We start from the raw sequence: 16,891 nt of genomic DNA on the forward strand, positions 1-16,891 counted from the left end.
GAAAGCATTTTGATTATAATTAAGCTTTCTAATATTATTATATAAAAATTGTGAATTTAGGAAAGTTCTTATTTAACAATATTCTTTTAAATAAATAACTAAAACATGTACCTCTGAGAAACGTAATGAATATACCTTCTTGCTTTTGTTTTCTTAGCAAAAGGCACATAGTTTTGCTTTTGTCTTTTTCGTATTTTCCTTCTTTTCTTGTGTTCCTTAGTGTTTGATTACTGTACATGACAACATATTATCAACAGTGATAAAAAAGAATATGTGAGTGTGTGTGTGTGTGTGTGTGTGTGTGTGTGTGTGTGTGTGTGTGTGTGTGTGTGTGTGTGTGTGTGTTCAAGGGCATTCAGCCAGCGTGCTCTGGCAAGTACGAGTTCATTTTTCTGAGCAAGGCATTTGCGGCTTCATATGAGCATGTATTTTGTGTTTTTTATAGGAAGGAATTTGCATGCCTGTGTGTGTGTGTGTGTGTGTGAGTGTTTTCTATGAGACGATCACCACAGTCAAATCTTGTGTTTTTGTACGATGAGTGAGAGTCGCTGTTTATAAGATTGTACTCAGTCTGTCGAAGTGTATGTGCCACGATAAGGCCATTGTAGCCAGGGACCGTCATTTGGCCACAGCCCAGAGAGTGTGTGTGTGTGTGTGTGTGTGTGAGAGCAGAGCCGAGCCGCGAGTCTCCTGCTCTCAGGCCGCAGGCTGCTGCCACCTTCACCGTCTGCCTGAACGCTAGCACCACGTTGGACCTGGCTGCCAAACAAACACACACAATTTGCCAGTGCTCACAGACAGCCAGTACTATTGCAGCCACCTTCACACCCATACACACATACAAACACAGCTAAAAAAAGATACACACATTTGATTTAAAAAAAGAAAAACAACTCTGTCATCTTTGTAGCGCACTTTCACACATGAAGCCAAACACAGTTTTAGTCACGATTGCGTACACACACCCACACATCACGCGCACTAGGCCAAGGACTATCATAGATACAGTTTGATACAGCCAAACATTGTTGTATCTTAGCCACCATCGCACTCGGCCAAACATCGCTGTAGCTTCCAGTGCGCATACTCTACACACACAGCCAAAACACTGGCTGTGTTATAGTTTTTTCCCCGTATTGAAACCCCCCCACACACACACACACACGCACACACACACGAAACACATTTCACAGCCAAATCCTCCAAATACACACTACTTCACCATTTGCTGGCTATATATACTGTACATACAAACACACGCTCATGACCTAATATTATCTCAGCTGGAATTTTCAGAAAATTTCAAACAGTGACTCAACCAGCTTCACACACACACAGGCACATATATATATATATAGCATATCCTAGGCAGAACTCTTACGGTAGCCGCTAACATGAGTAAAGCCAAATGCTATCACAGCTATCCCTTAGTCTCTCTCTCTCTCTCTCCTTCTCTCGCGTGCTCCCTCTCTCTCTCTGACACACACAAAATCTTGGTCCAGGCCAAACACCTCACACGGCCCGAGCCAAATCCTGGCATCAGCTCCAGTTTGTTGGTTTGTCTGTGGCGGTGATAAACCATAGGTAGCGGGCAGTCCTGACGTTGACTGAGGAAATCTGTCTTACTATTTTAGTGACTTTTTTTCTGATATATGCTCTCTCAAAAATGATTGTTTAATTTAAAATGTTTACTTATTCTGTTATTGCACAATACCTGAGACAATGCTGTAAAAAAGAAAAGTGTTTTTATAATGACGTATGGTGGATTCTGGGTCAGTGAGTCGCATTTTGGGATTTAGAAAACCTATCTGCAGAGCCTGTTTTTGCTCAGTTTATTAATACATGTACAGCACTGTTAAATGCAATTTGTCTTGTAAATTATACTCTCAAACTACACTAAATTATAGTGTTATTCTTGTTTAATCTTAACTCAAGAAAGAATGTTTGTAAATTAAATAATACACCTAATCTAGAAAGACGTTGCCATACCCTTGTATATTTGGTTTTGGAAGGGAAGTTATTATTAATGTGTTTGGTATTTTAATACATATATTTAAAGCAATTATGTAGGTCTAAGTTTATTTAGACATACAACATTTTCAAAACTTATTGAGAGGGCAAAATTGTTCTCCTATTATGCTGGATACGGAAATAAAACCCACTTAAAAGCTTGAAATATTTTATTTGTGGTATTATACTATATATATACTACTATAAGTGGCATGAAGACTTTTTTTTAAAATAAAAACTACTGAGTGATGGTGGCTACAATTGTCTGTATATCATTGGGGGAGGTTTGCAGTGAGAAAACATTTAAATGTTGTATTTAATTTTTTTACACCTACTGTGAAACTACACACAAACTCTGAATGTCTAGACTGATTTTCTCTACCTCTTCTGACATTGTTGGCTTTCCAGTGTGTCGCCGTGCACTCGTTGCTACAGTACTTTGGTTTACAGCAGTACAGTAAAACACATTGCTGCCTTGAGTGGCTGCCCAGTGGGCTGCCCATTCATAATATGGACTTACTGTGTGCTCTCTCTTATCTTATCTGGCTAACACGGTGTGCCTTGGTACTTTTATCTTCGTCCAGAACCCGTGCTCAGTTTAAGTCCTGGTTGGAGATATGCTTTGGGGTCTACGGACAGCGAGAGAGACAAAAGGGCAACCAACTGTTAAACCTGTCATAAGGTCGCCGCTGTTACCACACTAGGCTCTCGTTTGCTTTTAAGTTGTAAATGCGTATTTATGAGCAAACCGGCGTGAAGGCCTGGCATTCATCTGTCACATTTCACTGTTACAGTGATGAGCGGTTACATGTTTTGCCTTAGTCGCGCAATGAATGACAAGATGTGCTTATTGTTTGTTTTTGTTTGGTTTGCATTTTGTCGGTCTTTAGCATCTCTGTCTTCCTCGCTCCTCTTTGATCCCGTACACACTTTTGTCTTGTCTCCTTCAACATCGCCATCATTGTTGCTCTCACAGAGGTAAAGCCTCTGCTGATCTCTTTTGTTTATATTGTAAGAGAGAGAGAGGAGAGAGAGAGAGAGAGAGAGCACACGAGCGCGTTAGATAGAAGAAGAGGCTGCAGTAGTGATTGTTCCGTTTGGCAGCGCCTGAGCCCCGTTGGTGTGGGAAGAAGAGAAAGACGTCTTGTGTTTTGTTTATGAGAGAGTGGCAAAAGCTGCCACAGGGAATCTCTGGGCTTGCCGTCAGGCTTTCTCAGGCTGTTCTCCAGCCAGCCTTTGAGATCCTCTCTGTTACGGAGCATAACACACTGCCGCCGTAACAGATCATATCACGCTGCCACAATACACAACCATCTCCCCCGTTTTTCAGGCACCTCAGATAAAGGGCAACAAACCAGACAGAGCAATGTGCCTTTAAACATTGTAACTGAAATACTGGCGGAGAATAGAGGAGAGGGGAAGAGTGGTTGTGGTACAGTACAATACAATGAGTTGGTCATTATTTTTGTTTTATTGAGTGTGATTCACTGGTATATAATGGAGATAGTGGTCTGGAAGAGCCACAGGTCTGCCAGAGCACCACACACTGGCAGGGTCCCTTTGATAACTTATGAATGGAGTGTGTTGGATAGGCTTAGTTCACAGTACTAGCTCACTTCTGTTAGTGTAACTGCTGCATAGGTGGGTCCACTTGTACGCCGCCTGAGGAGATATCATTTAGCTGCCTCTCATAGTGTTCAGTGGACTATTTAATTTATAATCTTTGTGCTGTTTTAGTTTAAACTCAGCACATTTGTGATTTATTCAAGGTTGGAAAAAGAAAAGGTTAAAAAAAGAAAAAAAGATCCCATTTGTGAGGTCCAAAGTTAGCTCAGCGCACTTAGTCATATTTTGGACCTCATTCTTACTGCTTTCTTTTTTTTCTCTCGCTTTTCTTTCTTTTGTACGCAGTAAGTGTGATCATGAAAAGATGTTTCAAATGTGTTTCCAATCAAAAGTTCAGTACAGGAAATTTGCAGTCACTCCGAGGGAGGTGTGAAATGTGCTCGCCGTGCCATTTCTGCCATGACCGCTCCACGCTCCACGCTCCACGCTCCACGGTGCCAGATCCCGCCTCCCTCCTGCTATAGCAATAGTCATGCCTTGGACGGCGCTGTGAGAAAGCCCAGAGAAACCCTAGCGCCTACAGCCAGCCCACCGGCCAACTTACTGACCACAGGAAGGATTCACAAATAAAAAAAACACTTTTGTTCATCACAGAGGAAAACTCCCGGATTTGTTGGATTTATTGGGTGGAAAGAACAGAAATGTGGGAGAAAGATTTTGGGGGGGGGGGAATAGGAGAAGGATAGTGAAACAGAGAAAAAGAGCGGCATCCTGACAGTCATGGCTGACATGATGAATGGCTTGCAACATGTTAAAATTTAACAGGATACTCCACAGGTTCCCACTGCTCCGTGGCTCAGTATTTCTTTTTTTTTTGTCCTGTGAAAATAATCTGTTCTTAATTACTTCCTGGATCTCTTCTCCGGCTCCCATGACATCACAAGGGTTGAGTGGACTGTTCTTGTGTGCAAGTGTTTTTGTGTGTGTGTGTGTGTGTGTGTGTGTGTGTGTGTGTGTGTGTGTGTGTGTGTGTACACATCTTAGGATGACCCTCAGCAGTGAAGTAAGCATTGAGTTTTGATTAAATTAAATCTAGACACCGAGGGAGTTGGTCAGGTCTGAGGCTTTTGTGTTGTGTTTGGTGGGAACAGGGCCCATGCCGGCTAAGAAAAGCTCTCCACATGCAGAGCGGCTTTGGCATTAGTAAATGTTCGCTGATGGGTCTTGTTTAGCCGGGGCCGCGTCTTCTTTTTGCACGGCTCTGTCTTCCTGTCTGGCGACCAGGGCACGTCGAGGTGGCTACATATCAAATCTGAAGGGTTAAGATAGAGGGAGAACCCCGTCACATTAGAGAGACAGAGTGAGAAGGGAGTCTTCTCACATTATTCTTGGCTTTGGAAAAAAGTCTGTGTATTTGGATAGCTAATGGTATCGGGCTAGCCAAAGCCCTGTTGTGTGCTCAGTCGCTCCAAAACATGTGCACACACACTCACTCACACACACACACACACACACACACACACACACACCACACACACACACACACCACACACAACACACACACACACACACACACACAGACGCAAGGCTAACATTGGGGTGTCACAGATATACATAGATCGGTCCAAAACCGCAGGGTCTGCATTTATCTCATGAGACCATGATGACACAAGCAGACTCGAGGGAAAATAAAAAAAAATAAAAACATGAGAAAAGCGAGTCAAAGACAATGTTGTTATGTTTGGTCTCCCATTAAATTGACCAGTAAAAACTGGCATGCTCTGTGATATGGTGCCTTTGTCCTAGAAACAGCTCCCTGCTTTTTTGGTTTTTACATAACGATCATAAGCCTCAGTTTCTTTGGCTGTGTCTGACTCGGGGGAAAGTAAAACCCCTGAAAATTTCTGGTTTACCCGCATCTGTTTCCTTTTGTGTGAAGAGTTTTCGCGTTGGGAGATGTGAGGTAAACAGATTATTCCAGTGAAATCGGGAGGCCATCATCGTGGTGGAACAGACAAATGAGGCAGTTTGTGCTATTTGCCTCTGTTATCAGTTTTTCTCTGATCCTCTCTTTCTTTTTGAATGAAGTCCGCTGTCAGATTTTTCCCGTTTCTCCTCAGGTAAAGCTCTCCATCGTAAATGCCACACAGTTAGAAAAGCAGAAGAATTGACGTAGATATTCTTCAGCTTTGTATTCTGAACTTCTTCAGGATGAAAGACAGAAATCTTATTTAGTGTCAATTGAAGTAGGCCACTGCACATGGTTTCTTCATTACTAATGCTGTACACCTTTTTTTCCTTTACATCTATCTTGTTCGTGTAGTAATTTATATATCCACAAAACGTTACATTTATCAGTGTCAGGTATAAAGTTCCCAAATGTTTTTTGTTAAATCTATAATTAGGCCCAGATATAATGTGTTAAAATGTATGTGTCAAAAATACATTATGTTAATCAAAATACATTTATCTTTATTTAAAAAATTATAATCTAATAAATTATGTGATTTGTGGAATGGTATTTACATAAATGCTTAGCAGTTTCTAATTTTGTCTAAAGGGAAAAAAAAGGCGTTTTCACACACTGCCGAACCCGGTCTAATACCTACTGTTAAGATTTAATTACACATTAAAACACATTAACGATTGTCAAATAAAAATGAGTGTAAGCTAAGCTAAGCACGCAATGGTAAAAACTGCATTCTTTACTTGAGCTGAGTGGGCTTTCTTTTTTTCTTTTTTTCTTTTTTTTTTACAGTTTTTATTTGGAAATAACCTAGAGAGCAAAAAACGGGAGAAAGGAGGTGAAGAAAAGGAAAGAAAGGGGTTATTGAGAAAAAAGAGAGTCAGAAGCAGCGAGGGGGTGGTATTGTCTGTATTAATACTGTGTCTTCCCAGTGCCGGGTCTCTTTTCAGGCTTTTGTAGCGGCGCCAACCATGAAATGTGTCTGTCCCCAAAAACCATATACCCACTCAGGAGGGTTTCCCGACCTCAGAGAGACAGAGAGGAGGAGGAGGAGGAGCAGGAGGAGAAAGATTGCAGTGGCCAATGCTCACTGTCAGCCAGGGAACATGCCTTATTCACCGGGCTGCACTCACAGCGAGGCCCTGGCATCGGCTGCTAAGTCTGGCTAACAACGCTCTTCAGCACCACACAGCCATAGTCATGCTAAAATGAGAGTCACAATACTGCGTTTTAAATCCAAAGCACCATTACTTTTCTTTTTGTTGTTTTTATTCAGTTTTTCCCCCATGGAGTTATTTTTCCTACAATAAGTGACTTTGCTGAGTTTTTGTTGCTGAATAAAAAGTTAGGTCAGTACTGATTTTAGAAATGAAAGGCAACAACCTCTATTTCATTTTATTTTGCACATGTGGGTTGAAGAATAAAGAAATGATTATGTGGGCGAGTTTAACGCTGATGATCAGAAAGTGAGGAGGAGTTGTGAGGAGTTGTGGCGTCGGCCGTTTTTGGCACGATGCTATCTCTGTATGGAAGACGCCAAATTTTCATACACAGTCTCTGCCAACCTCCTCCCTCTGATCCTCGCTTTCTTTTCTTTCTTTCACTTGGTCCCCTTTTCTTTTATTCCTCTTTAGGGTTCAAATGAATGCCCTCCCCTAGCCTCATTAGCACCCTGGACTCCTATTTACTGCAACAGAAAAATGTATAATAACTTGTAGGCACAAACATTTTAGTGCTCAATAGGACCATTATCCCTGTTTTTCATGAAAGCAGGCCATCATGGGATATGAGCCTTGACTGAGTTTTTTTTTCTTCTTTTTTTAATTCTCTGTTTCTTTTATTTAGTATGCAAAGATGTTTTGCCACCAGACATTCGGTTGGTATATCTTCCCAAAGACTGGCATCATGCCTTTTTAACAGTATCTTTCCATTTCACATGGGATCACAGGCTGTTCGAATTTTTTTGATATATTTTCAGTAGAAGCATTATCATATGAGCTATGAGGCTCGATTGCAGTTTAGTTAACTTTTGTTTTGCGTAAATGTATTGCCTTCTCATGTCAACATTTATTTGACCACTGATTAAGTTTGATTCACTTATTTTTTTCTGGTTAAAATAATTAACAACATAGTTTCTTTTTTTACCAAATTTTGTTGTTTTTCAGTTAAAAATGTCAGCTGTCTCGCAGCATGTTTTTCTTGAGAGACAACCTTCATGAGGGGCATCGTTTGGTGGTTCTTACACCGTGAGAAGGAGAGCAGTTAAGAGGAGACAGAAAGTGTGTGTGTGGGGGGTTGGGGGGGTGATGAGCGAGCTAGCTGAGAAGCACAACAGAATGCAGAGAATCACATTTGGCATGCGTCTGTGTAAGCGAGTAAGCTTCAAATCAGTTTGGACACAGATCTAGGACACTAGACGGAAAGAAGAAAGCAGGATGAAACGGGATAGGGAACGACATGGGATTGGGGGGTAGTGTGTATATTGTGTATATCTGTATATGTGTTTAAGGGATGGGGGTGTATTTAAGTAGAGGAGGAGATGGAGGGTTGGTGGGTGAGGTGGAGGGGGTGAGGCGAGTGGGAGGTGTTTGGTAGAGTGTCCCTCAATGACATCTTGAAAAACAGGCCGGTAAATAAATGGAGTGGCAGTAAACAAGGCTCGGCGCTTCATCAAAAGACTCCATTCATCTGTGAACAGGAGAGTCTCTCTTTTCTCTGAGGAGACAGAGAAAGGAACCCACTGACGCTGACGAGAGGACGCCGCTTGTTTAGATAACAGGAGGAGTTTGGAGTGGAATGGTGTGTGTGTGTGTGTGTGTGTGTGTGTGTGTGTGTGTGTGTGTGTGTGTGTGTGTGTGTGTGTGTGTGTGTGTTCATGTTTGGAGGGGGGTGCAGAGCAGGTGGGAGGTGGACAGTCTTAACGAGTGGGGTAAGGTGGGGGTCGAGATAAGTGTGTTTTTGTTTGTTCTTTATCACTAGCATGGATTCAGGGAAGGATTGTGTTTTGGGGGTTAGACTTGTGGGATAGGCCGATGACAGTATGTGTTGTGTGTCTAGTACAAAGCAGTTTAGAGGGTGGTGTGCTTTTGGCAAGGCTTATGTGCGTGTATGCACAGACGTGCGTGTGTGTGTGAGAGAGAGAGTGCATATGTGCATATGTCTCCGTCTGCTCATTATACATGGTTATTTTTTCCAGACCGAGTGCTATGCTCTATTTTGCATGATTTACAGTCTTATGAGCCAAGCAGCAGGTCTTTTTTATGAGAGAGAGAGAGAGAGAGAGTTTGGAAAGAGCAGAGTCTTGGGCTCTCAGGGACAACGCGGTGAACTGGCCACAGCAAGGTGCCGTGCATCGCTTTCTGCTTCAGCTGTTCATAATTCAGCCCGTCAGCCGGTCGGCCAAGGGAGCCAGGTGTACATTAAATGCTATAAAGTTTTTGTCCATTTCCGCCATGCAAACTTTTTAATTAAGAGGAGATGAATTTATGAATATAAAGATCAGGGTTAAGTCCCCTCCAACCACTTAGCGAATTCTGAGACTACATCTGGAAGAGCAAGGCAGAGAAGCCAAGACAAAGTGGCGTCTTTCAAAAGCTTTAATTCCGTTTTTGTTTAATTGTGCCACGCTGAATGTTAACAATTCTTGCTCCCTTTTTAACTTGCCGATAAACGTTTAGGAGCACATCTTTTATGAGATGTGCATCTGTCATTTGAGCTCGACTGATCTGACAGCTGAGCTTTTCGATTCCAACTTTAGAGCCGTAGACATCTTGTCGTTCACCTTGCCAACAGACTCTTTTAAAAGCCCTTTGTGTAGGTTATCAGCAGCATCCAGCACACATGCTCTCTCAATTTCTCTGTTACTGCCTGTCTTTTATGGGTTATCAATGATGTTATTTTAATGTCCTTTCATTGATATCTCTTCTATCTAAACAGGTCTTTTTTATTTGACTCCTTTAGAACCACAGGATTGATTTTAAGGTTGCCATAGCACTCAGGAACCCCCCTTTTCTTCTCTCTATGCACTGTCTTGCCACCCCAAAATCCCCCTCCCTATAGCCCACAGCTCGTTCCCCTCACGTTTATTGGACCCAAATTTGGCTGGCACCATGGCAACCAAGGCTCCCAGGGAACCTTGCCTGGGTAGAATCCAAGGTGCCTCCAGGGTGGCACTGGCTGGCGTTGTCTGCGTCAACGGGCTGTCGCCGCGGCAGGTTGCTACGACAAGGCCAGTCTGGCTCTGGCCTCCCACGGCCACGTTGGGAGTGCTAGCTTGCTAACCTCTGTTAACTAACTACCAGCTAACATGACCTGCCATATCCGGTGACATTAGCTGCCGCTTCCACTGCTGCAGGCCTCGGCGACTGCTGCACGGGGGAAGCAGGGGAAGCGTTTCACCGGTACGCATATTGATGTGGCATGGCTGGGTGCCCAGTGCTGCCTCCCACATGAGAGAACAGAGGAGAGAATGAGAGGGAGAAAGACAGAATAGAGATGCATTTTTAATGTATAATATATGAGCGTATATGTTTTTTGAACGTTGCCTTTCTCCTGTGGTGTGTAAATATTCAGCTGCACACATTTTGCTCTGCGTGTCTTGCCAAAATGCGTATGATCTTTAAATGCATGATTATTGATGTGCACAGCACTGTTTATCTGTTGAGGCAATATGGTTGTATGACCGATGCCGAAAACCATCAGTAGACCCACAATCTGAACGAGAGATGAAATTCATTCATGAGGGGTTACGGTTTTATTATGTTTTTCTATACAATACTTTTTTCTCGCCAAAGTGTCTGTGCTTGTGTACGGCTGTAAGGCTGCCTGTATGAAAGTGAATGTATAGTCATCTGCTTCACCCTGTTTAATTACAAACAAAACAAACCGGTAATGCCCCAGAGTCCTCAAACTTAATGTAATGATTATGTTGTCCAGTCTGATCCAGATTGTTTGCTAAATATAAAGGACACTTGCATGTTTGCATTTATTTGTGCTTCATCACTGCAACTCCCATAAGTGACCTCTGTGTCGCTTTAGGATCAGAGCCAACACTAAAAGCGGGGGTGCTCTGGGTTCTCCACACGGTGACTAGACACCAGTTCTATAATATAAATGAGGAAATCGGGGAATTGTTTCAGATGATGTTTCCAGACTCTGACATTTGACTTGACTTGATGTTGTGATATAGGTCTTAAATTTCATTCATAAAGGTCTTAAAAAGTCTTAAATTTGACTTGCTGAAACCTGCAGAAACCCTGGTAAATACAGCCCACTATCAGAAGCTTAAAGGGGTGTTTCATTGTGAACAAAATGCGGTTTAATTTCTTTATTTAATCAGGGACAAAGCACAAAAAACATTAGTCTATAAAAGAAGAGATGTCATGTGCCAGGTTATAGCAAAAAATGCTAATTTCCACCCGCAGTCCCTGTTTAGTTTAGGCAGCACTCTGTCTCCAACCGACAGAGACTCTGACTAAAAGTCTGCTGCTCTCTGTACAATACATTCCAGATCTTAACTGCACAGAGGGTGGGTATGGCAGCACATTGACTCTGCAGGGAAGGAATGGATATCTCATCACCCAGCTTGCTTAAACTATGAGTCAGTATCCGTAATTGGTCATGAGCCAATCACTGCTACAGTAGGTCTCCACTTGATGAAAGTAGCAGTGTACAATTTGCCTGAGCTTGGGTTCAGATTAACGAGAAAGTTTAGTTTAGTCACAACTTTGTATTGTGAGTGTCTCCATGATAGTTCGGTCTCATCGATTTTAAACCGCTCCTTTGCCTCAGTCTCCCCCCCCCCCAACCCCCTCTCTCTTTGTGAGACAAAGTCAGTGTTTCTTCCTCACTCCTGTGGAAGTGAGTTCAGCCTGTGGCAGGGAGACAGTGGATTCGTCATGCGAGGTGTGTAAGGAGATATGGTGTGTGATCAATGACGGTGCTGGTTGCAGTGTGCACGCTTAGCGATGCCAGCCAGTGTAAAGAGGCCAGAGGTAGAAAGTTGAACAGAGGGAGAAAAGTTTGGGACTACATTGTTTGAGACTACGTAAACAGGAGATGGAATATTATTAAGTTGCTCCATCCTCCTTTTTTGTTTCTCTTTTTTTCTCTAGTCTTTCTCTGTGTTCCTCCTGACCTGAAATTGGGGGTTAGATTGAGGATAGTGACGGACTAATGAGCCCCCTTTCCTGCAATTACCCTCCTCTCTCCTATTCTCTCTGTATCCCTCTCCCTCTCAAATTCTCTGTTTAGCTTTGTCTGTTCATCTTGTTCATTTTCTCTTTCACTCTAATCATTCTGTTTCCCTCTCTCCTGTTTCTGCTTCGCCTGCTTTTGCTGTCATCTTCTTAGAAAGTAGTGTTAAATCAAGATGGCGCTTTATCTTTAAAAGCAACATGATGGTCAATTAGAGAAATCTGGTCCTAATTTGTGGTAGATTGCTATCTGAGACTTTGGATGGAAAAGCTGCTTGTTAATAAAGGATAAATGCAGAGCTGTGCTCCCTTTCTCTTTGTTCCCTCCTTTGTTTTCATTTGATTGGGTTTTTTATTTTTTATTTTGGCCTTCTCTCCACTTGGATTTAAAATAGTTTTCTCTTTCCTTCATTTATTCTCTCTTCAATGCTTACTGAAATCACAGTTTCACAGAATGAAGAGAATATTTTTTTTTACAATATGTAACGAAGTTTGGAAAGTGTGTTTTCTTCATACTGTTCATGTATGAGTCTTGGTTATTAGCATATTGGCAGTGAATCCTGCCATATAGGATCATTATTTTTGTCCACACACTCATTTTGTGGTCTGAACTGCCTTTTAACCGCAGGAGGACTTTTGTGTATGTGTGTTACAGTGTTTAACTGGAGGTGTGCATGAAAAAGAACATGAGTTCTTTTCCTTTCATGGTGCCTGGCTGCTGTGTGTGTTTAGTTTGGTTGCTAGCTAGCTGTTTTTTGTTTCTTTGGCACAACGTATTGATACAGACTGAACACCCCCACCCTTCACTGTGACAACCGAAGCCTTGGAGGCTGTTGATATCTGTGTGTGTGCAATCAGTATAGCAAAGTGAAATTAGTACATTGAAACGTATTTTCAGTTGTAATTGTTGTTAACCTTGGCACCAGGGATTTAAATAAGAGCAGGTTAAAGCTCTGGTGGTCGGCAAGCACCCAACCTGTTTAAGTTGCCTTGAACAGGACCTCCCTACCAGCTCCAGAGGTGCTACTCTGTAACCAACCTTGACCTCTGACCCCCCTGAACATGGCAACTAGAGTAAAGAATTTTTACAGGGGATCAATGAGGTATCACATCACAAGTAGCTCCTAGCGTAGCGCCATGCTCTTTGGATGGTAAATGCCTTGCACAGGTGCTAATGGGATGCTACCCCCTAGCCTAGCGACAGCTGCTTCACATCCTATCTCCTAGTCTTGTGCCAAGTAAAAGTCACTCTGGTTGCTAAATCCTTGTCTTGTGCACCTTGCTAATAAGTCCCAATCCATGCTGATCCTTATTAATACAGTGATCAGCCTAAAAACTAGCATACAGCTGCCCTCTATGTGGTGTTATTGCGGGGTCAGCCCAATGACAGCCTGAGAGAGAGAAAAGGATGAGGAAGAAGATGAATGAGTTGCTGAGTTCTGACTGTATGTGACACATATGTGTGGCTGTTGTTGATTAAAAGTTGTTGTTGTAATTGCGGGGCTTAAAATGCCAGGTGGCGGATGTGTCCCGCTAATCCCCTATCTAATTTCGAGGTCCAGGGGTGAAGCTCTTAACCTCCAGAACACACATACGCTCACTAAGTCTTGAAACTTGCACACATACATTCTTTCCTTCCTTACAACATTAATACACATGTTCTCAGTCCTCTTTCCTTATTGTTTGCTCACTATTCGTTCCGCAATATTATTTGTTTTTTTCTTCATGTTCTTTACTTTCTTGTTTATGTAGGATAGCTTTAATTGATGATTCATACTGTCCTCATCTCTACACAGGCACACACAAACATGCCCCACATAATTTTATGTCGAAGTCCGTATCATTCTTTCGGACATCTTTTGCTTTCTTTTTATCTTTCTCCCTCCTCTTTTTTTTCCGTAATTGTATGACTTTGTTTAAAGGGAAAGTGTATTTTTTTTAAAATAATTAATAAGAAAGTGTCACAGTGAAGGGGCATAAGAGGGTTGATTGGCAGCTCCACCCTTTACCTCAGTTCACCCCAGCTCCGCTCTGCTCTACTGTAAGTGGGTCAACCACACAGTGCACATTTTGACTCACTCTGTCTGAAGAATCTTTCTCAGCACAACAATTTATCAGTCTTTTATTGAGCTTTTATGTGACTTTGATTTATATCTTGGTTTATCTTAATAGCTTTCATGTTATAGTCAAGGTATTATCGGGGTGTCTGTTATTCCTTTTATTGTCTGAAGTTATGTAAATGTACAGCCTTAAAAAGCCTTTCTTTTCACCAAGCAGTAACAGATTTGTTTGGGCTTCCAACACCTGTTGATAGCTTTCTTTTTCTGACTATATTTAGCACATAGAGTTCAGACCCTACCTCTTTCTCTTTTATTTTTTCTTTCCCTCAGCCTTCTGCCTCTCTGTGGCAGGTGTGGCGGCCATGTGTTTTAAGTATGTGTAGTAGTTTACAGCCCAAGCTAAGAGGGGGAGGGAGGGAGGGAGGGAGGGAGGGAGGGAGGAGGAGGAACTGCCTTGCCCCGGGCATAGGGTCATCTCAGGTGAAATGGCTCTTTGGACATGGGGGCGTGGTCTCAAAGACACGAGGGAGGGGTCAGAGGAGAAGTCTGTTGACACACAAGATAGATAGAAAATTTGTTATAGGAGGAGTGATCAGGAAACCAACAATATTTCTGTACATTCTTAGCACAAAAGACTCATCAAATGTAATAAATTCCATCCTTTAACTTGTATTAGTTATACTTTAGCTTATGTGCATGACAATTACAGTGGCAGGAATGAAAGTCTTAAGAATGACAGAAAGTAGGAAAGAAAGGGTGGGAGACAGGGGAAAACTCCTTCTGGCCTCTGGCTGTACTGTGGATGCAGAAGGAGTTCCTAATAAAGGCGAAATATGCATCTGAGTGATCCGTTGAATGACCGGGACAGTGTGAAGTGTTGTGAATTTTCAGTGACAGCAGCGAGATGTATGTTCAAAGTTGGAGCACTGAGAAAGGTGCCTCGTCAGGGGACCTCTGTCAGAAAAAAGGGGAAACTTTTAGAAGGAAGGAGGGAAAATAAACGGAGGGTGGGGGGTTGACAGATGATTTCCCAAGTTCAGATATTAAAAGAGGGCGGAGTAAATGATCGAGAGGAAGGGAGTGAAAGAGAGAAACGGAGAGAAGTGGGGAGGTGGCAAGAGAGAGAAAGAAAGCGAGGTTGCAAAGAGAGAGGAACGTAAGAGAGAGCGAGAGCTTCTTTGCAGGGCGGGTTTCCTGAGGTCACAGTACTGAATATCGCAGAGGAATGTGGAATGCTGAACCGCTGCCAAGGCAAACACTGCGGCCACGCCACCGCTGCCCCCAATGGCTGTCAAGGGCTGCTTTATATACACACAAAGACACAAACACGCAGTCATATATGTGCATGAGCATATATGCATACAGTACAGTCATACAGAATGGCCAATGCACACTAAGATTGGATATACTGCACAGTAGACAAACACATACAGTACATGTACAAACCCCAATTCCAATGAAGTTGGGATGTTGTGTAAAATGTAAATAAAAACAGAATACAATGATTTGCAAATCCTTTTCAACCTATATTTAATTGAATACACTACAAAGACAATATAGTTAATGTTCAAACTGATTAAGTTTATTGTTTTTTTTTGTGCAGATATTCACTCATTTTGAATTTGAACGCGTTCCAAAAAGCTGGGACAGGGGCAACAAAAGACTGGGAAAGTTTAGGAATGCTCAAAAACCACCTGTTTGGAACATTACACAGGTGAACAGGTTAATTGGTCATGATTGGGTATAAAAGGACCATCCCCAAAAGGCTCAGTTGTTCACAAGCAAGGATGGGGTGAGTTTTACCACTTTGTGAACAACTGCGTGGCCAATTAGTCCAACAGTTTAAGAACGTTTCTCAACATACAATTGCAAGGAATTTAGATATTTCATCATCTACAGTCCATATTATCATCAAAAGATTCAGAGAATCTAGAGAAATCTCTGCACGTAAGGCCGAAAACCAACATATAATGCCTGTGACCTTTGATCCCTAAGGCGGCACTGCATTAAAAACGTAGTTAATGATATTACCATGTGGGCTCAGGAAAAAAAACCATTGTCAGTTAACACAGTTTACTGAGCTCATCTGAGATGGACTGACGCAAAGTGGAAAAGTGTGCTGTGCTCTGACGAGTCCACATTTCAAATAGTTTTTGGAAATCACGGACATCATTTCCTCTGGGCCGAAGAGGAAAAGGACCATCTAGAATGTTATCAGAGCAAAGGTCAAAAGCCAGCATCTGTGATGGTATGGGGGTATGTTAGTGCCCATGGCGTGGGTAACTTGCACATTTGTGAAGGCACCATTAATGCTGAAAGGTACTTACAGGTTTTGGAGCAACATATGCTGCCATCCAAGCAACGTCTTCTTCGACGTCTCTGCTTCAGCAAGACTATGCCAAGCCACATTCTGCACGTGTCACGTGTGCTTTTTTTTACACAACGTCCCAACTTCATTGGAGTTGGGGTATGTACTTGTAGAAACTTCCATGCTGCCAGCACCTGCAGAAGAAGTAATGTTTTGTAACTGTAGCTGACGGCACAGAACTATGGTGGTCAAGATCGAGACCAAGTTTAGGTATCTTTTAACTGCACTTTTCCACAGCCATGATTACCCAACTGGGATATTCTTGTTCTCAAATGAGAAATGTTTTTGTGTGTGTGTGTGTGTGTGTGTGTGTGTGTGTGTGTGTGTGTGTGTGTGTGTGTGTGTGTGTGTGTGTGTTGTGTGTGTGTGTGTGCGTGCGTGTTTTAGAAGGAATTTTATAATGGACCGTGACAGCATAGCTGAAATGCAGAGAGCTATAAGTTTTTACAGCTGTGACACACACACACACACACACACACACACGTAAGTGCGTGTACAGTTACATGCAGAGTGAATGAGTCATTTACTGCTGGTTGGACAAACATGTTAAAACACACACTCGCACATACACTGATCCAGTGACTCATATGCCATGCACACACATGCTAAACCAGTATTTGATGTTTTGTCAAGGACTTAGGTTATATCCGCCGTCGGCTAGAAATAAATGCAGACGTGGAGGAGAGTGCACCTTTGAAGAATTCAAGTTCAAATGATGAAAAGAGAG

The 16,891-nt window shown here is 42.4% G+C and overlaps 1 protein-coding gene across 5 annotated transcripts in view; it reads left to right on the forward strand.

The window, feature by feature from the left end:
• The window catches only part of nfixa (nuclear factor I/Xa), a 121,551-nt gene that overhangs the window by 46,276 nt on the left and 58,384 nt on the right, over positions 1–16,891 (forward strand). The gene's annotated exons all lie outside the window — the stretch shown is intronic.

Source organism: Perca fluviatilis, chromosome 1, assembly GCF_010015445.1.
Source record: "Perca fluviatilis chromosome 1, GENO_Pfluv_1.0, whole genome shotgun sequence".
Classification (NCBI taxonomy): domain Eukaryota; kingdom Metazoa; phylum Chordata; class Actinopteri; order Perciformes; family Percidae; genus Perca; species Perca fluviatilis.